Source organism: Sturnus vulgaris, chromosome 3 (genome assembly GCF_052056855.1).
Source record: "Sturnus vulgaris isolate bStuVul1 chromosome 3, bStuVul1.hap1, whole genome shotgun sequence".
Lineage (NCBI taxonomy): Eukaryota > Metazoa > Chordata > Aves > Passeriformes > Sturnidae > Sturnus > Sturnus vulgaris.
The window spans coordinates 51087665-51111953 of NC_142245.1; the positions used below are offsets into that span (position 1 = coordinate 51087665).

Genomic DNA, 24289 nt, shown 5'->3' on the forward strand with positions numbered 1-24289 from the left:
TCTCTTCCCTTTTTTATTCAAGTGTGGATATGGAAATATGTTTAATTGGGAATTTCTTCTTAAAAGTACATGATAATGACCATGTTGATCCACAATGGCACTTGCATAGCTCATCCATATGTAGTCCTCATGAATATATTCTTTGCGATGAACTTCCAATTATTTAAACAACGTATATATATTCCAGTAGTGTCCACGTGCACAGATGAAAATATAACAGTACCAACTCTGTAATTGGGAGCTCTGATGAGCTGAAGTCCAAAACTCAAATTCAAAAGCTGAAAATCTGTATTTCTAAGGACAGTATTAATTCCACAAGCATGTATTAAAAATCTCTAGAGCAGACCTTCAGCCACATCAGTCAATGTGAAATTTCAGTCAATGTGATTTTACGTATTTGCACTGGTGTAGCTTTGTAAAAATTCATATTAAGTAGAAATGTCTATTATTTAGAAACAACACAAAAATATTCTGTTATGTTTCATTAATTTCTGTGACCAATCGTGGTTGTTTTGTCTACAATGCTATTACTGCAACATTAATAGCATGGCTAGTATCACAGTGAAAGACTGGCAGTAAGTGTATAAAAACCTAAGACATAATGTTTACTCTGAAAAAAAATGAAATCACAGAACACTTGCAGGATTAAGCCTTAAGTTCTGAATACCTTTGACCTGCCAGGGAAGAGATAAATATATACTGTAAATTAGAGCACATGAAGATTGAAATAGCTACAATTTTTTAAACTGCAACTGGCAGTGTCTAGGAACTTAATTCCCATCTGGGTGCATAGCTGTGCTCTGTATTAACAGATTATGTGGTTTGTTGTTTATATTCATTAAATCCTATTGTCACAACAGACTATAATTGCTGCAGAGGAAATCTGTCATGCTTGCAGTGCACAGATCCCAACAGATGAACTGACACAATGGGCCATAATGATCGGTTACATCAATGATCCATGGTTAGAATTCCTTAATGGAACAAGCTGACAGAAAAAGATACACTTGTGATCCTTTATCATGCCAATTATAATCTACATTGTAAATACAATTGAGTTCCTAATACTCCAGTTCTAAGGAAGTTATTGTATCCATGCAAATGTTATTATGCATTAGAGGGAAGAATGGGGGATGGGAGAGAGGAGAACAAAAAACCCCTCCTGCACGGGTTGGTTCATCATTTCATTTGACATTTTTAGAACAAGTCAGTCCAAAATTGGGAGTTTGACATCCCTCTTAGTGCAAACAATTCTTTAGGAGAAGTGAGAAGAACGAGATCTTGTTTCCATTGCATATGTTCCTATCTATGTCTTGTAGTATATACGTGTACAAGAATGAGAACATATGCTGTGCTGGGCAAGGAAACTGCTAGGAATGTAAAATTGACTCCGAGAGCACATGCCAAAGGTGTAACTGATTCTCAGAGGTTACGTCTCTTGTATTAAAAAATATTTTGCCTGCTATTGTTATTTTTCAGTGTCACTAACAAATTAAGGACGGTAGTGTCACATATAATGTAGAATTTTTCATTTCACCCAAAGGTATTCCAAATCATATACAGACTTATATAGAACTGAAACTATTCTAAGTGCAATTTGTATATTTCAGAACTAGCTCTGTAAGAGGTGGGAAGAAGAAACTAACAAATACAAACACAGCAGAAACTATGGTTTGCTTGAGAGTGACTACTGAAGACAAGCTCCATTGTTTCCATTTATGACAGAAATCTGTGTGGTTCTGGTAGTGCTGTAAAGCCAGAGGGTGTCCATTCTGGACACCTCTCTTTTCATACTGAATTTGTAGGGAAGAGCAGAAACCAGAAATTGTGCAGCCAAAAACGCCCAAGACTTTGTGTTGAATATGTCATGCAGTGCCCAGCCTCATATTTTACAAGTGAATTGAATTTCCAAGAGAATGTACAGTTTGTCACTGATCAATGCAAAGCTGACATTATTAATGTCTGTGGGTGTAACCAGTGAACAAAGCACAGCGTGCCTTCAGAGAGGGACATCTTTCTTGGCTGCTCCATCTTTGAAATATGCTGAAACTGTCGTGCTGTCATTTAATGTAACAGTGACACGGTGCTGACAGAAATCTAGAGGGCAAGTCCCAAAAACTGCAAGAGGATAATTATCCTAGTAAGAAAAGAAACATAGGAGCCTGGAGTGCTGACTGTGTTTCTTCAGGGATCTTTGATGCAAGATTAGTCCATATCTGAAACTGCACATTATTGAGCTGTACTCTAAAATGGTAGCTGGTTTTGTCAGAAAATATCCGTATCTGCTTTATACCACTGGTTCTGGGCTAGCACCAAATTTAAAGTTTTTTATAAGTAATGCCAGGCTTGTCACTGAGTCCACATTCCTTGAGGTAACATGGATTATGTGTATGAGATTCTTTTTCTATAAAGGTTGAGGAAGAGAGGTTTGCAGTAAAAATCCTTCTTCCTGCTAGAAAACAGTAAATAATAGATTAAAAAATGCCGAACTGCTTACAATGCCTAGAGTCAAAGTAGGTAATTTTCACGGCACTGACTAGATATCACTCAACCCGAGATTAAGAGCATAGCATCAGCTTAATGCCTTATCTTTCAGCATCAGAGTGATGGATATTTATAATTCAAGTGTAAAAAATAACAAAATCAAATGGTCACTTAGCAGTGTTTCCTGAGGATATAAAAGATAATAGCTATGTACTCTGACCAGAATATGTTTAGTATTAGTGTAATTATCTGCACTAAAGTCGTTACAGAAAATTATGTTCTCGCTCTTATTTTTTATATTGTGCTCGTTTCTTTACACTTTTATCTGTGCCATGATTTAATCCCAGCTGGCAACTAAGCAACATGCAGCCACTTGCTCACTTCCCCCCCGCAGCGGGCACTGAATGAGAATAAAGTAAAACTCCTGGGTTGAGACAGGAACAGTTGAATAATAGAAGCAAAATAAAATATTATACTAATAATAATAACAACAATAATAATAGCGGTAATGAAAAAGAGGAATAAAACCCCAGAGAAACAAGTGATGCACAATACAATTGCTCACCAGCTGCTGGCCAAAGTGATCGTCAGCTCCCAGCCAACACACACACAAACACACACACACAAAAGCACAAGTTTATTTCCTAATCATAATGCTGTATGATATGGAACATCCCTTTGGCAAGTTCATTGCCCCTGCTCACAGTCAGAGTATAGAAAACCTAAAAGTCTTTTAGAGCAAGCTTTACTCAACAAAACTTTAACATCAGTGTGTTATCAACAATTTTCTTATACTAAATTAAAAGCACAGTGCTGTATCAGTTACAGAGAATAAAATTAACTCCATCCCAGTCAAAACCAGGACAATATATTATACCAGTTAAAGCAACACAACTTTGATAACTTTCACAAAAGAAAGTTGGTCAGAGGCCCACCTTAGCCTTTTGAAGACTTGAAGTGCTCAGATTCTAAATATATCACAGCTTTCTTGAGTATGCCATTGGATAAGACTTTGAACCCTGCACATATATTGTCCCTTGAAAAATGGGAAGATAAGTGCTTCCTCACTTCTTAAGAAGAAGTAGAATAAATTTATAAGTACAATGAGAAGCTGAAGTTCTACAGTAATATACGTAATGAAAATATCACACTGTCAATAGAAGTGTGTTATCAGAGGTTTCCCTTGAATCTCCAAGTCTGTCAGGAGGTAATGGGAGATCATCAGCACTTCCAGGGCAAGGAAGAAAATCTGAACTGTTCTGCTGAAATTGGAACTGTTATCAAGTTAGTGAGGGCACATGGCCATGAAAAAAAAAAGTCTGATAATGCTGAACAGGATGTCAAAAAACTTTTTCTTTATTCTGCATTCTGAAACTTAGAACCGTGGGCTCCTCGTGCTCTTTACTTCTAATGATTTTGACTCAAAAAATTATAGTTATCACAAAAATTGAGATTATAGAAATGTACTCACTGTGTAGTTATCAGTCTAGCAATTCGTATTATGAAAGGCAGAAGGGAATAATCCTTCTCCCTAGAGCATCAACTGCTATTTTCAGTGGCACAACCTGAGGTGAATTTTTCCCATATGCAGACGGACGCATTCTGGGCTCAGACATGACACAGTATCATATCATGCAGAGATAATTGGGTTAGTTTGCTGTGAAAATTGCTGGTTGGATGCCTAAGCTAATTAACTCTGCTGGGAAGGTTTGCATATGAGCTTCTAAAAGCCCAAAGTTAAGGCAATTTAACTACTAGTTCTCACTTCCTTAACTAGCTCAGTTAACAAAGTTAACTCAGTAACCTCTACATGGCAGAGCACTGAGTCTTAAGAATCTGTCCTGGAAGAAATAAGTTCCCATAGCTGGCTCTAGACTAGCACAGAAGCAAAAAGGTCTGCCAACTAGAAGAGAAACTTCAATCATATATATATATATATATATATAATTATATAATGTATGTGTATGTGTGTATGTATGTATGTATCCAATTTTGTTTTTATAAATAATTACCTGTTTATACAGAATAGATATGGTTATCCTTATATGTTGTATAGAAAACAGGCAGTGGCACCCATCACAGCACATACAAAATTAAATTATCCCTTCGGTTTTAATCTGTTCAACCTGATTGATGATAGTGAAGTAAAGGGGATGGATGATAAGTGCGAATTATTTAGTTTGTTACTTCAGCAAGCAGTCTTTCACCACCAGATTTGGTCTTTACTCCTTAATGAAATGCTGGGCAGATTTTGAAGAGGTCACATCCCTTGTTGGCCAGCTCTGCTGTCTGCAGAAATTCTTCCAGGGGAAATGTGAATCGCTCTCCTTAAGGAGCTGGTTAGTAAGATGAAAACACAAGCCTTCCAGACGCCCCATGGCAAAAAGCTGAGGTGCTTTCTTTTCATTACTGTAAATTCCATGCAGACAGGAATGATGTGGCTGAGTTTTGTTTCCCATTTGGTGCAGACTTAATCCTTGCAAGAGCAGACAGATGAATCCTTGCTTGGAATAAAAGTAGTTTCCTCACAAATAGCCATTTAAAATTAAATAAAAACAACAAAAAAAAGCAATTATTAAAAAAAAAAAATTGAGGTAGTGCCATTTTGTTTTTTTAATTCCCCAGACTACTAGTACATAACTTTGTTGCTTTAAGGCAACAAACTTCTTCATATTCCAGTACAGAGAGGTGTCTACCTCCCTCATCCCCACCAAAAAGTGGGGTTTTGGCATACTTCCACCATTTATTGCCTCTGAAGGGTTACGGGTAAACGAATCGGCATTTAGCCATGAAATTAGTTTCGTGGATCCAGCTTCAGTCTTGGTGGCTTTTTGCCCACAGCAGGAAACCACCACACATTTGAACAGAGTTGGCAGCCACAGCTTGAGAGAGAGAGACATTACTGGAATAACAACTGTGTTGAAAGCCAGGAGAGAGGGGCACTGGCAAGGCTCTGGCTGGCTGGCCCCTGCCTTATATAACCATTGAAGGCACCTTCACTTGTGGCAAAAAATTACATCTTACTTTGCAAAACTTGATCAGGTAAATAACCCAATAACTTAATGGGTAAAAATACTGAAGAGTAATTAAATGTGTCAACTTGCCCTGCAAGGCAAAGGGAGAAAAAGAAATGAGGCATGTAGTGAAATGGTTCTGCACTGGTGAAGAACCTGTGCTTTTGAAATGTGACCCTATATCTCTTGCACATGCAAAACTTCTGCTGCAACTGATAGTCATGCATGAGCAATGGTGTTCTAAATAGCCAGATATATGGACTATTTATATCCTGGTCACTCGAAGACTTACACCTGCACTTGACCTTGTGCAGACTTAGTATTCTATCCATGCAAATGAGGTGCAAATAAACATGAATTAATTTTTGTAAAATTAAGCAACACATTTATGGGGAAAAGACCTAAAATCTACAGTGACTAGCAAGAAATCCATGCTCGTTGCTACACTGCCCATCAGGATTACTCAGAATTTCATAGCTGTCGAAAGGGAGAGGCTTAGGATGTCTGCTACAAAAAGATAGTCTTCTATTTCATTGAGTAGCTTGCAACACAGGATGAAGAGAAGCAGGTTTTTTCCATTTGTAAAGCAATGGTGTGAATGCATACAGAAAGATAAACACCATATCTCCTTTTGATATCCTGTTAATGTAGATAAATTCAAAAATTAACATATAAGTCAATGCTTTGGGTTTTTCACTTATATTTCATATTCCAGCTCTCGTTCTCTACCAACAACTTATTCTGATGAGAACTGGATTGTATAGATAGGATCTATGGAAATGCAGTTTTTCTACCCAAATTGAGTAGAGATTTTCAAATAAATTCTAAGATGTTTCCCTTTTTCCTCTAAAACAGCATTCCAGTATGTTAACACAATTTAAAAATAAGACTTAACTCCTGATATTGTAACTATGCTTGTAAATGAATTTTTAAAAGTGGATTCTGTGCGTCCTTACCACCACTGAAACAGAGGCTTATTGCTCCTGCAGGTGAGTTAAGCCCTCCTCCCTGAGTTGACTGTATCAGGTGTAATCTCACCTGCTTTCTCTGGGAATGCCCATGACTTGTTGGCCATGTAGTACAGAGCAGGCCAAAGGCTTGGGGCATCCCCCCGTGCTCGATGTGTGTGGAGGGCCGAGATGCCAGGCTGCCTACACGGGAGTGTTGCTTGGAGACAGAAAGTGGCAAACCAGCGGGCACGAGGCCACAACAGCAGCTCCTTTGTCACGGACTCCATGGTGCACACACGCCACCATTGTGCCTCTCCATCACCATGTCACGGCTTCAGGCTGAACAAGTAGGAACTCTTTGTCTTCACTGTGATAAGATTTTTGCCTAAAACCACAAAGAATGTAAATACCAAATCCAGCTTTTACTTTCTTGACTATTTGATTAATTTGGGTAAGAAATTATTTAAAAAAATAAAATTAAACATTCAAATTTCTGATGCCCTAAGAATATTTTAAAGAGCAGTTCTCTAATAACCTCTTATTATTCAAGTAATTTTGATCTAATTACTATTTTAGGTAATTATATAGGCTGGTAGTTGAGTGACAGTGACCGCCTGTTTATCCTGTTCTGTCCTGTAAATCAGGTCAGACTGAAACTACTTCTCTTGCAGTATTCTACCTTCCAGCAGGGTGCTGAAGGAGACAAAAACTGGCCTTGTCCTTTTGAGCATGCATATAAAACACTTTTCTAAATTTTATTTAGGGTTCTTGGTTTTCTATCGCATAAACATTAACTTGAATCATATATAGTTTTTTCTTGTGTCTGAACCTGGTAGAGAAAGAGATGGGAGTGTCAGGGCACTTATAGAGAATGCAGTAATGAGGATTTGGCAGCATCTATATAATGTAAGCCCAGCATGATGGCTTTCTGGAGAAGAGTTACTGTGTTGCCTACGTCTGCAACACCATTCATTTGGACCAGGAGACCCAGCTGAGATTCAAAACCTCAAGAGATGATAAAAAAACCTCTAGTCCCTCAGTTAGAAAAACCCCAAACCCCTGACACTTCAGCTTCTTTTTCTATCAAAAAGGTTTTTTGACTTGTCTGAGAATTTAAGAAAAAGCTCCCGGTTTCCAAGTCCTATCCTGAAGTTGCACTCAAAGCATTACTACAAATACTTTCAAATGCTAGCAGACTGTAAAGCCAAGTGTCTTCGTTTTTGTCCAAAGCATGTTGCAAACAGAAGGGTTGCATTCTGCTGCCCATTTATGTAATAATCTAGTGAGAGGTTAACCTTTTAATTCTGAGCTTTCATCGTCCTAGATAGTTAAACCTCACAGCACTCAATTTTTTCTTACCTGAGAAAATAAAGGCAACACAGATTGGGATTAAGTGCACTCTGTTCCATCTATTGACCCTGCACAAGATAAAATGCTGGCTATGACTCCAGGAGGATAAGAAATAGCCCCCTGCATCTGGGGGAGGACACATATAAGACAAGAAGAATCCTGAATTATGTTTCGCAGACATTTCCTTTTCCTTTTATTATTTTTTTTAACTGAGCACTTCTTAGGAAAGCAGATGAACAGTGGCCTGATTGATTTACTTAAGATGATCTCATATGTTGTTTCATGGTATTTGTCACATGAGTTATTGCTGATCCCCTGTTGGAAAATAGATTTCAAGTGCCTATTCACTCTGCTTCCTCACAGTTTGATTTTTCCTCATGCCTAACCTTGTGTCCAAACACGGACTGCATTCACGTAGTTTCCCATCTTCTTTGTCCAAAGTGTTATGAGTGGGTTGGTTCACCCAAAGTACAAGCTGTACAGAAAATTGCTGTGACTAACCGTACTGCTGTAATAACGTTCTCTCAAAAGATGGGGAGGGGGGGAAAGGAACTCCAAACTGGGGACCAAATTGAAGAAGAAAACGTTTATTCACAGTTTTACATCAGCTATCCCTCCATGATAGCATACATATAATGAATCCAGAGCTAAACTTTTCAAAATTAGATTTTAAAGGTTCAGATTTATGATTTGTGGTTTGAGCTCATCTCTAGCAATTAATCTTTGCTACTTTAATTATTACTTGGAGATACCTTGGAATTAGTTTCTGCAATATCCTACAGACTATTGTGTAGCTACTCTTAGTAGGAGTGAATTATGTCTGAGAAAGCCATGGAATTCCTGTGCTTTCAAGCACTCAATTCCTGGCTGTACATGCTCATAAACTTCTCAGGTTAAGAAGGCATTTTCCTATATTCTTCTCTGCTCTGTATTATAAGGTTGTCTTGTATTCTGGAGCTGTTCTGAAATGTTGTTAATTATTTTACTGTTCTTACTGAGAATTGGCAGTGTAATATTTGTAAGAATTTTTTTCACCTCTAGTATTGAAAAAAAAAAGCAACCAGATCATAACTCTGCTGTTCTTTGGCCTGGTTAGCTGAGTAACCAGTTTTCCTTGATAGCTTTAGCTTCCTTTTCCTTTTTAAATTTTTTAATATTAGAATATAATTTCTAAGTATAATCTTTTGTCTTCTTATACATCTCATACTACTTAAAGCATTAAGTTGCTTTCTTAGATCATCTGTTGATCGTTGAACTACTTAAGCATATATTTACTTATTCTCACTGCAGCCAAAAAAAAAAAGTAGATTGAAATAAGTTTGCATGCCAGGGTCAGTCACAGTGTCTAGCATTGTGCATGCTCAAGCACTGGTCTGATCCAAACACTTGAGACTCTGGGCTTATGAAATCATGGAGTGTGACTGTGAATATTGGTAGTAAATGATGGAAATTCTATTTAGCAACAAAAAACGGAATTTCTGAATCACAGCTGGCTATGTCAAGAAATTAATGTATTTCTTACAGAAAAGTTCAGAGAGTTCTCCTACTGGAATTCCCTCACAGGACATTCTTCTCACCCTGCAGGGGAAATAATGCTGAAGACAGCTGGGATGCAATTCATCTAGCAGAATGTCCGTAAACATCTGTAAAACTTTAATTTTAAAGTCTACAGCCATCATATAATCATCCTTTTTGTGGTAGAAGATAACAAGAAAGAGGTGCTTCCTTCAGACTTAGATCATTGCAAAACAGTTGTCTAAAACTGGTCTGAAGAATCCTACTCTCCCCATTGACTCCTGATAAAACTGTAATGTGGATGTGAGCAGTTTGAGGAGAATAATCTTACTCCTGGAGTACAGATATTGTTTCTCATGGCGTTCAAAGCCCTCAGGTTTAAAGTTGAGGGAATAATAGAAAAATAGGCTAATCAACCTCATCTGAAAGATATTTTTTTTAACATAAAATCAAGTCTCAAGTTTTTCTGGATATTTGTAGAGAAGTATTTGTGGGAAATCGTTTTTATTAACTGAATTCTTTTCCTCATTGCTTTTGTGAAGTCTTCATTTCTCCCTCTCTCCCTTTGACATAGCTGCAGGACCTTTTCTGACATCTGAATAGCTCCTGAATTTGAGTTTAATAAATTAAATTGAAAACATGACAAAAGATTTTTCAAATGCTTAAGGGATCCAGCATGCTGTCCCATGGGAAGAAGGTTTGACTGTATCATGAAATCTTTAGATATGAAGACTAAATTCTGCCGTTAATGTGTTAAATATGATTTTGATTTTCATAACATTGTGAATATCAATCCACAGTAAAATTTTTATGGCGGGTACTCTCTAGCTCATTTTTGTAAAGAAAGTGTACACATTCGTGTTTTAGATCATCTCAGGATGTGTGTTCTTGAGATCCTATCCCAACATACTGCAAATTCTGGTTTGTTCTATGAAGCAGTCTTGGAATAGACAAACTGGACAACTTTCACATGAAACAGAGCAAGCTCTGTGCTCTGGGAGCACTTCTACTGCATTCCAGCTGCTACTAGACATCTAATCCATGGACATAGATTAGTAGTCCAAACAAAATTCTCCAAAGTATACACAGTGCAGACCTGGGGGCCTCCACTACAGCTGTTTAACTCAGCCAATTTGCTCTTCTTGTGCTCCTGCTTGTCTGAACCTTGCCTGAGAGTCAGCACCCACTGGGACTTCAACCCAACAGTTGCTCTAACATGCAGACTTCTGTAGCCACAAATTACCTTCAGGACCAATCAGCTCAGTTAAGATTCGACTGAGCATGTTTAGGATGTATTTAATTCATAATTTATGACGGGTTATGTGTGTTTATTGTTTGCCTACTTAGAGTACACATGCCAGCAATTAGTGCATGCAACCTATAACTTTATCAGATGTTTGTCTTATACACTCACATGAGGACAGGTTTTTGGGGAATGGCAAATGTGATTTAGTCCAATGAGAAATTTTTCCTTTTTGAAACATAAGGTAAAATTATTTTTAAGTCTCAATCGGGTTTTCACACTGAGCTTATAGATTAGTGCAGAGCAAATTTAATTTAAGAATTAATTCAAAGGAATTATTCATATTGCAGGGTTTTGTTTATTGACATACAGTAATGAGATCCTCACATTTTATTCATGCATATATAGGACAAATTATAATTGAGGTATCTTTTTGTTTTATAACAGTGAGTGCTAATGAAGGGACTCAGAAATACTAGGATCATACACTTTATTAGCAGACTTAGAAGAAAGCAAGGATTAGTGGACTAGAATTAATTTCTCCATCTGAAAACAGTGCAATACATTGGCAGGAGAAATGTATAACACGATCATATCGAGAAGCATATTACCCTGCTGACAGAAGAAGGGACAGTTATTTTCAGTGTCTTTTCAGATAGTTAGATAACAATATATAAAGATAGTCCCTAAATATATATATATGTGTGTGTGTGTGTGTGTGTGTGTGTGTGTGTGTATACACATATATATATACACAAATATATATGTTTGTCCTATTATTGCTCTTGTTATGTATGAACATACTTAAAAAGAAGCATTTCCACCCCATGAGCTGTATTTAAGGTTTCTACAAAAGTAGGAAGACAAATTTATAATTAAGAATGCGCTGGAACTTTGATACTTGAGCCAGGCATTTGTCAAGGCCTTTAGGTCTAAGAATGAGACAGAAGTTTTGCTTTCCTCAGCTCTAACTTCCCTGTGAAGATTTTCTAACAGAACTTAATATTTTTAACTATTGATATCTGAAGTTTTATATTTACAAACTTGGGGAGTATCTGAATACAGAAACAGCATTGTCAAACTGGTATTACTTGGCTTTGCTTTGGAAACTTCAAATAGAGCTGCCAACACACTCAGCCATTGTGTAAATATTCAATTAAAATCACAACGGAACTTCTCCTATGGAAGGAGTTGTGAAGATGCAAATATAAGTTAAGGGGTAGCATAAATTATTTGAGTCCCCAGCTAGCAGACACATGATGTAACAACAATGGCAGTCATTGACAGAGTTCTGCTGGAAAGGGAAAATGAATGGCAGATGCCTCATTGTAATTTCTTGTTATCAGCAGGGAGTGTAACAACAGACATTAATCCAATAGTTTATCACAGGTAATAATATGTCCAGGGAGCTACCACATTAAAGGCACAAGTGCAATTGCTGCCATTGTACATTTGTCCTAGAGGGCTCTTGAGGCACGTGCAGGTCAGTACTTAAGCAGCCAGAAGAATTCAAATTTGCATTACTTTAATTATTAACATATTTCACTTTTCTTAAAAAAAGGAAAGGAATCATCATAAATCATGATGTCAAATCTCATTTATTTTCTGTTGTTTGAGAACAAGGCTCAGGGCTTTTGAAGTCTATGTATTATTTGCTTCCCGGGGGAAAATGACATTATAATAGCCCTCAGAACGGTTTACAGAGAAAATGCTGTTGGTTTTGGATATTTTTTATTTTAATCCAAACCAGTTTCTCTGTGCCATGAAGGAATCTGTGTTTGGTTTAGGCAGAACCATCTTAGATACCACAGTTGCTTCAAATTGTGCAGCTCTTTGAGACAAAACAAAAAGTCTCTTGATAATTGATGACTGAATAAACAAAGAGGAAACTGGAGGCAGATGTTTGCTGGAAAGCTTTCTGAAATCCTAGAATGGGATGGGGGAGAGTTTGATTTTGATTTTAATCAGAAGCACCACAATTCTCCCTTCACCCTGAACATTTCCTACTTGGTATTTTTTGTTCCTAATCTTTGTTGGGGGACAATGTTGCTGATGTTTAATTTTAAGTGAATTTCCAGTAGCAGACTTAGAAAGGTTTTAGGCTGGCAGCTGTGCAGCCTCAAGCCCTCCCTCTACAAAACAGCATAAATCCCTCTGACACTGTCCTGCCAGAAATCATCTTCCTTGAAATGGAAAGATAATTTGCAGGAATTACTGAGCTACTAGCACCTTTATCCACCTGTTTTTTATCTTCTTGCTGAAGCTACCTCGAGAGTAACAAGATGTGATGCAGGATTTCATATTACGGACATATTTAACTCCCTTGGTGGGAGCTACACCAAAAGTACAGGTTCATATAGGCAGGGCCTATCATTCAGTTCCTGTCCTTATTTTTGCTGCCACTATGCCCACTTCTTTTCCACTAAAAAACTTGCCTGCTTTTGATAGTAGGTGTACACCTAAGCTGGCTGGAAGAAGAATTTCTTCAGAAATGTTTGACAAAAATCATCTTCCTGAAATTAGATCGTATAATTACATTCCAGATCAAAACTTGAGACCCAAATCGAATAGCTTTTAGTGAAATCCTTTGGCTAGTAACAAGCCTTAGATGCAGAAAAGTTGATGTGGTTTTTAAAAGGCAGAATTGTTAAAGGTCTGCATGCTTCAGTTCTTTATGTGGGAGGTGCATCACTGTGTGTCTCACTGAGTTACTCCAGCATATGACTGGAGTCCCTGGTGACAACTCACAGCAGGTTCAGCTTGGCTGAGTAACCTCAGTCACAGAAGAAAAGTGGGATAAAGAGACAGACATGTTAATGTTCACCTGAGGAATGTCTATAGCATCTGTGAATCCATTATTTACAGATGAAAACTGAAATTTTGTTTGTGGAAGAAAATGAGCACTAAACCACTCTGACAAATAGAAAAAAATCCCTGTGGAATTCAGCAATTTTTTGATAAAAATATTTTGTAGCCAACATTTCAGTTCTTACCATGTTTGCTTATTGAGCTTGTTCACTTAGAGCTAACAAGTAAGATCTCTAGTGACCCAGCCTTGTGGTTCTAAACTCATCTGACAAATAGGGAGATGAGTTGGATTAACACAGTGACATGGTGACGTAACAGGAGGGATGGAGCTGATGTAGTGCCTGTGTCAGCTGTAGATGTGCAGTTTCTGAGTGTCCTGCTCATGGAGGAGCTGTCTGCTTGAAAAGATATGAAATTCTGCTCTTAATGCCCTCTGCTCACTGATCCTATGACATCTCTTTCGTAAGAGCAGTTGTTATAGTACTGTAAAACAAGACTTCTTCAGTTTTAAAATAAATAAGTCAGGGGTTTTATCCTCTTTAATTGTTGATGTAATGTGTAGCAACACATTGCTCTAAATTGGATTTAACTTGGCAAGGGATGAGAATGAGGGAGGGTTTTAGTCATCTTCCCTGTTTCAAGTTGGCCAATGCAACACCTGCTCCCACGTTCCAGGCTGTTCTCTCCCATGAATGCTGGTGCACAAACACTTGCCAGTTATCCTTTGACTATTGCAAAAAAACCAAACAAACAAAGAAACTGTTTTTAATCAAGTTTCCGAAGCCAGACCACCAGAATGAATGCATCTTTCTTGGTAGAACAGCTCTTTGTCTATATTTTCCTTGTCATCATGAAGCTACCATAAAGTGCTGGCTGGTGTGTAATGCAAGACTTTGTGCAAGTTATTTGTAATTTTTCCAAAGTGAAACATGACAGCAATTTGAGCCTGATTCTCCCTCAGAAGTGCAAATGTCAATTCAAATGAGGAACTCAAATATGTATCCACGAAATAAAGCAGCAACACTGGAACAGGAAAACTGCAAGTTCAGTCTTTTAAAGTTATTAAGTATTGAAATAGTCACTCCAGTCCCAGTGGGACTTTGAAAGCATCTGTATATAGCTTAGCAGCCAGTTAGAAAAACAATATGAACAAACTCATTGCAAAGAGTCCCTGTTCACTTCAGGACTTTCAGTCATTGCATTTGGCTCACAAGCACCTGAACCAATTTTAACCACAGAGAGCTACAGTAAAGCTACTTTAAATTTAAAAAATCTTAAATAAAAAAAGCTGACTTTAAAAGCCAAAAATAATTTAAATTTTAAAATCATAACCTAATCTGCTCCAGGTACAATCACAAACTACTGAAGAAGAACTCCTAAACTGTGGTCTCTGGACTAGATGTCTCCCATGGAAGTAATGTAATAAAATCCAAGAAGAAGACCATAAAGTTCAGACCTTGAATTCTTTATTGCATAGACAGGCTGTTCCTGCTCGGTACACTTAATGCTGTAAGGTGTTCTACTTTGAGCTACAAGTTGTGCTCCCCCTGGCAGATAGTGAAATTTAACCTGCTCCCCCAATTTATGGACAACCCTTATAAATGCTAAACTGATATATAAATTCCATGCTCAGTTTTAGTTCTTGGTCCTATTTTGTAGTGGTCACTGCTAGAGCTTGTGATGAGCTGTACCTGGCAGGTACTGAGAACAGCAACTGTAGTGAACCCAAGGAAACTCCAGAAAAAGTGTTTCTTTTCTGGGAAAAAAAAAATCTGGATGAAAATAGGATGGAAACACGAAAGCAGCAGCGGCTTCTGAACTCTGTCTCAATCTGAGAGATTGTTCTTTTGAGTACACTCTCACTCAAATCTTTCCAGACACCAACTGGGTTTTAAAGTTAGAAAGCAAGAAAACAAAGCAAGAAATTTGGTCCGGGCAGAGTGTTGAAGTATTTTCAATGTCAAACAAAAGTAAAATGGGAGTTTTCAGGGTCTGATCCTTGGATGTAAGCACAAAATCCTATTTGAAATTCCCAAATCCCAGTTCAGGAACATTTTTTGGATCTAGTTCATAACATCTTGATGACCTATGACATGTTTTCACATTCACTAAGAGACAGAGACTGATAGATCTCATCTATAATATACATGTTTAGCAGCTGTAGGCTGCTCTAATCATCAACATTTTTTAATTATTAACAAAAGTTTTATTAGCTATGAGTCAAAAGTTTATTTTTTTCTGGCAAAGGGCTGGGAAGATAATTTTTCTTTGGGACATTAGATGTTTCTAAAGCATTTAACACAAGATTCAAACAAGACATATATATTAAGTGCAAATCCCAGGTTAATTAGAGCATTATATAGCTAAATTGATAAATAAGATATATCAAATAGCCATTTCTATTAATTAAGATCTCTAACAATTCTGAAATGAAGTTCATGCCTTCTTTTTTTCAATTTATAGTGACTCTTCTTATTCTAAGACAGTAAGACTAAGATGTTACTGTACAAACCACATCACCTTCTAATCTATTCTTAGGGAGCATTTTATTGGTAACACTTGTTCTAAGAATGCTTTTCAGTCTCTGTTGCTTATGAGATCTAAGGCTAGTCAGAAATTGAATGCTTCTCTCTTTGTGGAGCAATTGTGGAGTGATCCCTGTCTATAAAAGCCTTTTTTTCCACAGTGCAAGATATTTCTGTCCTTGTAATTTTCAACCACTGCCCTAACAAGAACCTGGAGTAAAATAAGTGCAAAACATAAATACGACCTGAATGTTTCCTATATGTATTTGCTGCTTTGTCTCTCACAGAAGAAACTTCCCTTGGATTCCCCAGCTACATTACCACACGCTACAAAGGAGAAGTGCAATGAATGCAGTTGGCTTATTCCCCCCAGGAGTTCCCTCTGGTAGAGTATGTCAAAGTACTCCCAGCTGTCAGTCTGTCAGGTCTGCTCGGATGTTTTGGAAGACAGCGTGCTCTGAATGGGAATGTAACAATAGCAGGCTGATTTTTCAGCAGCCAGCACTGATAACTCTGATAAACAGTCTTCTTGAGGTAAGAAGTGACGCATATCAGAGGTTCCTGCCTTAGATGCCAAGGTTATTCGTCATGTAATTGGATATTGTTGGAAAAAACCATAATTAACCTAGACTTAAAGGCATAAGGCCATCTAGTTGATAACATGTGGTCAAAGATAATTGTTTGCTGCTGAACCCACTTTAATCTTTCCTTTTCATTTACTTTTAAGAGATGTGACCTAACCAGGTCTTACTTAAACAAAGCTACACTTACTGGCTTCATGATCGTTGTTAAATTACAGACCTGATGCTCTTGGCATTTCATTTTACAGTGAGGTAAAAAACTTAAGACTCTCCTAATTCAGAAGTCCAGGAAATTATCAGTTGACAAAAGCAAGGAATACATCTCCCTGTGCCTGTGGGCGTCTAGTTCTAGCTCCAGCCAACAGAGAGCAGCTGTAGTGAATACCTTCCATCATCATCAAGTTCTCTCTACATGTTGGCTTATTGTTGGCAGCAAAAATTCCAACTGATGTACTTGTGGAGTTCATTGTTAGTTGTGCCTGAATTTGCCACTTCCATCTCACCTGGGCTGTCACGAGACCTAGGCAGTTTGCTACTTCTGTCCTCACCAAACTCTGATCCCTGCTTCTGCTCTACAGCTGCTCAACTATCCATTCCTCTCCAAAAATGGTGTTAGTGCTGAGTCCCAGCAGTCTCAATGGTTCCCCTGGAATTGTAGTGGAAGTGTTTATCACAAGGCCTATTGACTGACAGGAGTTTGTAGGAGGTGGGTGGTTTGGCCACCCCAGTGTACTGAGGCTATTGGCTATCTGGTGGGCTATCTGCTGCTTTCAGGAAGTCAAGGACTATCACATCACCACAAGTTTTAGCTCCTGGCCCCAGGAAAAAAAACACATGGAAGCTTGCAAGGTTGTAGCAAAGAAAGTAGTTCCTCTGTCTCAGGCAAGCTGCAGATCCCAGCGGCCTTCTCCTTCTCATCTCCTACCACCAGAAAATTGATATACCTCTTCTCCTTCAATACTTCGCTCAATTATGTGACAGGAATTTAGACTCCCTACTGTGCTCTCTCTCTTTCATATGCTAAAACCCACTTTTGTGTGTCTCTTTATAAACAACCTCAAACCATCCACATCAGCATTATAAAAGCTTCATCAGTACAAATCCTATCTTAAAAGGTAGTGTATATGATTTCTAGATTTCTGTTTGAACAGCCTCTCAGTTACTAATTTGCTTTCTCATATTCCTAACATGGTAACCATACATTATACTTTCTTCCCTAAAGGCTGCACAAATAAATGAGACTTTGGCTTTTCTCCAGATATTTTCCCATTGTTAACAGGAATATCTGTTTTTAGACCCTTTCCCGTTTGTCCGTAAAGGTAGTCTTATCTTCTTGATTCATCAGTAACAGTTTGTTACTGATGTGGAACTTGGGCTCTTTGAGGTAGCCTTTCCTGTAATTACTGTTTCTGTCATTAACTGTCCCCTAAAACTTGGCCTATCTAAATGGGATTTTTTTATTTCCTCAGGCTTATATAGGGGAAAAAAAATTAAAATCTAGTGGAGTTATTTGGAGGCATTTCATTTAATTGTGTCATCATTATGGAATAGCTGTGAATATTTGTAACCTTTTCCATCATAGGCTGAATATAGAAATAGTTAACCCTAGCTGAAGTTCTAGATTATTTTGGATGAGTGAAGTGAGGAAAAGTTTGTAAGAGATGGTACTGAGCCAAAATACCAAGATTCATATATTTCCTAGGCTTGTTTAGTCATGTTTTATGCATAGATCAAACATACAAAATAAATTTACAAAAGAAATTATGGAACTTTATAATAAAGAAACTCCTAGTTCTGAAGTCTTTATCTTCTCTCACTCTATCAAATTGCTGCTTAAGAAGGAGATTCATCTTGGAAAAGGAAAGAAAGCAGGAGACAATAAAGCACAGAAAGGTCTTGGTTGAAGAGTACAAATGGGCAATCTCAGCTCTAAAGAAGGAATTGTTATTGCAAATACTGAAGGCAGTAAATTCTCTTCACAGAGAGCACATTGAATGGCCAGGGGAGCAGTGTGCTTTCTCCTTACCTCTTTTTTACTTTTATATGTCCACAGTAAGAATGTTTATATCTGAGGCTTTGTGACAGTCAACAGAACGAGACAGGCATTTTGACAGTTCTTTTCATCTCTCAAAATAAGATGTGGCAATGTAAATACTGCCTATGAATCAAATAAGTTGTTTCTGTTGGTTAACTAGAAGGGAACCAAGGATGACTAGTTCAAGAGTTTTCTCCTCTGTGAGGAGGAATAGTAATGAAAGAGGGTAGTAAGACTTTGAGAGGGCTCACATGTACGACAACTCAGACATCCAGTTCATGTCAGGTTTAAAAGCAGCCAGTTCTGATTATAGAATAATTAAGGAAATTTTAAAATGCTTGGTTGCAACTCATGTAGAACCTTGATTTTTTAACAATAATTATAGGTAATGCAGCTACAGGTGTAGAGACGGAGTCTCACATTGTCCAATATTTATGTTTTAATTCTAAATGTCCCAGAAATGCGTGTTTTGGAGTGGGATTGTTGGCTTGCCTTGCTGCGTCTGCATGCACACCTGCTCCACATACGTGGGCATTAGAGGGAATACAAACATTTTCTTGAAAATATACCATGCTCATTGTGCAGTACTGAGAAAATGCATGGTACTACAATGCATATGTAAAAGGCATTTTACATGGTATAATAGAGAAAAATCACTAAATTGGACATGCTCTGAGAATGCAGATAATATTCCATGACATGGGAGGAATTAGTCCAGGCAAGAAACATGACACCACATAGTTAAAAAGGCAATTTGGCTCTTTAAGGAATGATGATACCTTTTCCTCAGCTATATCTTTTCCATCATAGCTTAAAACCTCAGGCTATGATTTTATGATACCAACGTGCAATATGTTAAAGAAATACACTTTCAGTGAAATTATACTTACTAATTAGTTCCTAAAAATCAATTAATTTTAGGTGCTTCTAACTGGATTGTCTGCAATCAGGACATCCACATCAGCAGTCTCTTTGGAAACCAGCTTCTAGGTTTTACAGTCTATGGATGCATAATGAAAAGAGATTTCATACATTTAAATGCTTTTTAGTGTAGTACAACTCGAGGAGTTGTATGTAAATTCTTAGCAAAATTCAACAAAAAAGTGTCCTCAGTAATGCAGAAAATGATACAGGTGAAACAAATGCACAAAAACTGCTTACAGATATTCAGAATAACAACTTTCCAAAGTCTATGCTCTTTTCATAAACAAGACACTGTTACTTCCAGTTGGGATGGGAAGATTTTCTTCCCACCCAAGGCCATGCACATGCACAACAGAGAAATCACATACAGGAATTTCTGCCTCCCTTTGGTACTGTTTCCCAGCTCTTCATCCACTGTAGCTCATGTTAGAACACATTTAAGTGCTAGCTCCTCTCAGAGATGCACATCCCTTCACTTACTGTGTAGTGCAAATTGGTTCACCTCAGCAGCAATAGCATTTTTTCGGTATTTAGGTGATAAGGCAAGTATTTGTTGCAGCTGATTTCAGAGCTGCAACACACAGTGCTAGTGGTAGGCCAAACAGAGAAATTTCTGAGCACATTTCATCTCCAAAGCCTCTCAGCCTCCAGTCAGGCTCACAGCTTTGCCCAGCTTGGGCCAGGCTGCATGTGTGGGCTGTGCTTACCAGCTGCAACCCTTCAGGTGATCCACCAGTCGCAGCAGGACTGAAACGAAAGATAAATTAGGTAAGCAGTCTTCCCTGTGTTAAATTAAGGGAAATGACCCCTCACAAACCATAAAGGGGATAAAGTAACTGTGGCCTTTGTTACTTGTGGCAATGTTAGATGACTCTTAGAATTAGTCTTTATCCCACTTCTCTGACTGAAATATTGGTTTGGACACAACATTATTTTAAATGTTTTGCTTGTAATCTATTCAAGTTCCATAGATATAAATAGCATTTATATCTGACCCTTTTCACTATAGGTGAACAGCAGAGCTTGCAGCTATTCCTGTAGTTTGCAACTATACCCTCACCTAATAGCTCAGGTGTTATTGGAAAGACAACAGAAATAATCAAACACAAATAATCAAATTATTTTGAGCAACAAAAAAACCCCTTTTAAATATTACTCACAATAAAAGCAACTGAAGACGCAAGACACTTCTTTTCAACCATAATTGCCCAACCAGAACTGGGCTGGACAATGAGACAACAATAACACCACTTGAACGTTGTGCCTGCTGAGGGCTTTAGGAGTGGTGGCAAGTACTCCCTCCCTCCCTGCACACACCTGGCACAGGGAAAGGCTCCTCACGTGTCCTTCACAGCGAGACGCTCAGGTTAGCTGGGGACACAGCAGTCTGCAAGGTCATGCCGGGCTGCCAGTGCTATCTGGCATGACTCACAGACATTGCAAAGTGATGAACTCCTACTCGACTCCCTGGGAAAAACACCACCATATCTGAACCTGGCTAACAGTGTTACATTTCAACATGCATTTGTTATTTGTACTGTCTTGCCAATTGTACTTGTGCCCTGAGGGTGACTAGATAGCTATAAATCTTGATAGTCCAGATTTACAGAGCCACAGAAACGTTTAGATTGGAAAAGACCTTTTAGATCATCAAGCTCAACAGTTAAACTATATGTGTACAACTATGCTTGAGACAGATTCTTCAAAATAGATGTGTTTAGGAAGAGGTATAGGGTGTCTGTTAATACAGTGTACTAATGGTTCATCATTCCTAACATTACTTCCTTCCTTTGAAAAAAGTTAACACAATTCCCATGTTACCAAAGATAATAATTACATGTATACAGTGTGACAGATGCTACAAAGAACTTAGTTCTGGTTTCTTTATCAACCAGCACTATCCAGTGCAGTGTGGTGCTTTTTCAACTTACATCCCTGGACTTCTTCATAGAGAAACCAGGAGGCAAGAGAAAAACAAGAAATAGGCTGTAGATCTCATCCCAGCTCTCAGTTGTCTGACATTGCCAACCATAGAAGGAGGAGGTACTCTGGAGTTTAGGTAGCTTAGATACAGCCAAATTATTAAAACTGATTTCTTAGTATCACGCAGGCATTGCGACAGACCAGAGAGCTGAATTTGTATCTGCTTGGAAAAGAAGTAAATTACTTTTTCAGAATGTGTGTAATTTGTGACAGATCTTTTGGATACTCTTCAGGTGACTTCTGTAGAGATGGAAGACCATTACAAAAGTACAGCTCTTTTTCTTTCTTTTCCCCATAAGGACTGTATGTAGGAGAGAGGAAGTGATGAAGTGCTACCCCAATACAGTGGAACTCTTTAAATAAGAATAGATATTATGAGAGCTGCTAAAAACAAAACTCTTTTGGTTATTGTGCTACTTTACAGATATTCACACAGCCATTACCATTACTGTTTTCTCAAGCTCCAGAGACTGAATTTGCAAAATCAACAGTTTTTAAGCAATACTGCTGATACATTTAGTAGATAACAGGCAAACCTCAAAAGCTTTGGTGAGTGCATTTTATTCTAAAAAATCAAATTCTGAATGTTTCAATTCATCTTAGTGTCTTGGAATTTAGGCAGAAACTTGAGATCAGAATTTTCTCATGAGATTCTCTTCTCTGAAAGTGCCTTCTGTGCCATTCTTATCCTACTTCTGATCTCAGCAGAAACTGGGGTGCACAGATGACTCCAATATTTATTTCTTTCTAAAGCAATGGAACATTTTGAACATCAAAACAAAAAGAAGGAAAGTTTGGTTGTTTGGATGTCTGCCAAATTCTACTACATAATATTTAAACAGCAAATGTTACAATTTAGGACAGTTGGTCTCTCTCAAATGCTACTCCACTGTCCATTACTATAATTTAGAGTACAATTAGCTTACCCAAATATCAGCACAAAACCTGGCTTGTTAAATTGTCTAGCTGTTTTCCCATGGTTCCTCTTTGAGTCACATGGAAGACACTGACTCTCTGATACAATGATTCAGAGTAGAAGGCTAAGTAAACTAGTTGGCGTTGTGAAAACCTCCCTGTTTCTTACACTGGCCTTTAAATTATAATTATGACCTGTCTTTATGACATCTACCAAAATAAGGCTCCAATAACATACATCTCTTACCCCATTATCTAATTCAAATTATTGTACTCCCACATACACACTAAAATATATTGGTACTTAGTATTAAAGAAAAAAAAAGCTATTAGGAAAGTTGTATTTGGCTCTATGTTGCAGTGAAATTACAAAAATAACCTAAAATTGATGTGCATGTTAAATAAAACTACTATTTACCTTTAATATTTAAATATATAAACTATGAGCTTAATATTTTTCATCCTATCTAGAAAACCATCACCTACTTAATAAATGTCTGCTACTGTTTTTTGTTGTTTTTTTTTTTTTTAATAAAATACAAGTAATTAGCCATACTAAATAGCTACCAGCCACTGGAGGTGTATAGAGTTACAGGTGTATATGACCAGAGAGTGGTGTATGCCCCACCTCTGGAACCATTCAAGGCTGGTCTTTGAGCAACCTGATCTAGTTGAAAATGTCCCTTCTCATTGCAGGAGGTTTGGACTAGATGGCCTTTAGAAGTCCCTTCCAATCCAAATTATTCTATGATTCTCTTTTACCATGAATTTTCTCCTGTATATCTCTTCCTTATTTAACCTTGCTTCAACAGGAAAATTCTGCCAGTTCCTCTATCACAGTACATTGGTCCCAGCCACAGGAAAGGACATCAGCTGCAGAGCCACCAAGCTGAGGCTTTTACCACTACTGGTTCAAAGATATTTGAGTGCTGCAGGGATGCTATCAGGTCTTCCTCTGCAAAACACTGAGCTCTTTACTCAAACCCGTCCTCATTCCTGCATTCACATTGTCCAATGCTTGCTCTGGTTTCTACACACTTTCCTAGACAAACTGTTCAATAAGACAGCTCCAGTAAGCTGGTTTTTTTATTTTTCCAGTGGATTCATACTGCTTTAGAAAAGGCAGTATTTTATATTTTTTTCTAAAAAATAAATTATTAGCAATTTTTTCTATGAGGGAAAAGTTGCTGCTTGTTTCTCATTTTGTTAAGAAAACAACCAGCATTATATTCTGACCTTTTCTGGTAATTTTCCTTCAATATTGTTTTGTTAATTTATTTAGGCTTTAATATTCTAGCATGCTTATTCAAATGTTATTCAAATACCAGGTTAAATGTTATTCAAATACCAGGTTATAGGATCTCTTATTATATTGCAATTTTTTGAGGTTATCTCAACAGAACACTCACTACATGAAAAGGAAAAAAATATTTTCTCAGAAGTCATTTCCTGGAAAAATTTAAATTCTGCTTGATGGACATTTGGATTTAACTTCTAAGAAAAAAAAAAAAGACATTTTTGTGAAACAAATTCTGGTTTCCATCTTGCTATTGCTAATATTACTACCATGATCTTAGGAATTGTATTCTGAGCTAAGGAATCGAGACTTTTAAAATAATATAGTAATGAACCAGCAGGCAGTCCTAGATCAGCACATGCTTCTGTTTCTGATATAACTAGAAAGGGAAGTTTATGTTCAGGCCAAAATGAAACTTAAATAAGTATTTCCTATTGGACTTATTCAAGCACATGTTACGGCATAGTTGGAAATCTGATATTTAACCATTAAGAAACCAGCTGATATAGAAGGCAAATGTCAGTAAAGGAGATGCAGTTCATTTTCCAATTCATTGGCACAGGAAACTAGTGGTTTAATGGGGTAGTAGGCCAATTGATGCAGAGTTGTTTTTTTTTCCACACAGTCAGAAAATTTGGTAAAAGTTACATCACTTCCTTGCATAC

At 37.5% G+C, this 24289-nt stretch overlaps 1 protein-coding gene and 1 long non-coding RNA gene across 4 annotated transcripts in view; both read left to right on the plus strand.

Annotated features, from left to right (window-relative positions):
* Positions 1–22855, plus strand: LOC148224333 (uncharacterized). The gene is made up of 2 exons (XR_015802398.1): positions 1–6487; positions 9383–22855. It is a non-coding gene; the product is annotated as an uncharacterized LOC148224333 (long non-coding RNA).
* Positions 1–24289, plus strand: part of PDE7B (phosphodiesterase 7B) — a 167756-nt gene that overhangs the window by 53608 nt on the left and 89859 nt on the right. The gene's annotated exons all lie outside the window — the stretch shown is intronic.